The 1,490-nt window shown below is 43.0% G+C and overlaps 1 non-coding gene across 1 annotated transcript; it reads right to left on the bottom strand.

The window, feature by feature from the left end:
* Nucleotides 1-711: 711 nt before the first annotated feature.
* LOC146571383 (U1 spliceosomal RNA) lies at nucleotides 712-875 on the bottom strand. The gene has a single exon (XR_014893457.1). It is a non-coding gene; the product is annotated as a U1 spliceosomal RNA (small nuclear RNA).
* Between the last annotated feature and the right edge of the window lie 615 nt (nucleotides 876-1,490).

The raw sequence follows: 1,490 nt of genomic DNA, 5'->3' as shown, positions 1-1,490 counted from the left end.
ACAGTTTTGCCTTAAAGCTATTGACGAGCTCATTGACTGAACCTTTGGACAGGTCAGGTGTTAATGGGAAGACCTGGTTAAAGATCTCACTACTGTCTTCAGTTATACACCGTTTTGTGATCACTGCTGTTGATATATTTGTGTGGGCTGAGATTTTACTTTCAAAGAAAACACAGTAATGATCAGATAAGCCCACATCAGACACAGCAATGTTTGAAATGCTCAGGCTTGGAGATCAGTAGGTCAAGAGTGTGTCCTCTATTATGTGTGGCCTCTGTTACATGCTGAGTCAGCCCAAAGTTGCCCAGAGTGTTACTCAGGTCTTTAGTCCCTTTGTCCTGAGGGTTGTCCACATGGATGTTAAAATCCCCAACAATAATTACACAGTCGAAATCAACACAGATCACAGACAGCAGTTCACTGAGGTCATTAATGAATCATTTCAATGTAAGCAGCTGTCTCCTGGAAGTTTTCAGTCTTTTGAATATGTGGCTTTACAGCTGAAGGCCCCATCCAAAGTTGTGTTTGTTAATGTTTACAGGCCTCCCAAATGCTGCACAGACTTTTTTAAATAAGACAGCATCCCCTCCTCCTCTCCTGCTTACCCTGGACTCACTGATAAAACTGTAGTTAGGAAGCCAGAAGATTGCATGACGTCGTCATTGAAAATAAGCGCAAACATTTCCACTCATTTCTCTTTCAACATATGATGAGGGGAGAGCGCGAACGCAGTCCCCACTACCAGAAATTATGTAGTTGAGATTCCCACATTTGGGGAATTCGCAGGCTGTCAGAAAAGCCAGAGTGCAATGGCTGAGCCTCGGCCTGAGAGAACCACCTTCGTGATCATGGTATCTCTCCTACCAGGTAAGTATGAATTCTTCAGCTCACGTATGGGGCAGTCTTTCACACACAAACCCTGCACACTCACGGTGCTCACAATCTCAAAATCAACACAAACACAGCCTGTAGGAAGCTGGGACTACACACTATTTATATATACACATGAAGCAGTTTCCAACAGAGCCCCATAAGGTTATTTAGCTTTACAAATACCGGGAGAATTTCCCATCATGCATTGCTGTATCTGCGCAACAAGAGCTAGCTGAAAGATAACTTTTTTTCATCCATTTAACCTCCTTAAATCCACCAACAAACCACCAGAAGTTCAGCTAACTCAAAGGTAAAGCACGCTGCTAAACGAGTTTGTCTGATACTCGGGAAAAAGAGGATAAACGCAAAAGTTTTCTAGTTGAAGCACAGTCACTTCCGGTCTTTTCGTTAACTGCTGCTAGGCAACCAACAGTTTCCCGCTACGGTCTCGGAGTATGAACAGTGTTGCTCACGAAAACACGTCTGTGAACATGTCCGTGTGCAACAAACAACCAGAAAACAATCCAAATAAAAACACTAAAAATTTACTCATTAACAACGACTGAATTCACCCAGAGCAACTTTTTGCTTTGGCGGGAGTTTATTACCTGCTAAAG

The sequence above is a fragment of the Mchenga conophoros genome, linkage group LG7 (genome assembly GCF_057382185.1).
Source record: "Mchenga conophoros isolate Kocher_MC1m ecotype Shallow Benthic linkage group LG7, M_conophoros_male_GT1.1, whole genome shotgun sequence".
Classification (NCBI taxonomy): Eukaryota; Metazoa; Chordata; class Actinopteri; order Cichliformes; family Cichlidae; genus Mchenga; species Mchenga conophoros.
This window is presented reverse-complemented; position numbering and strand designations above follow the sequence as displayed.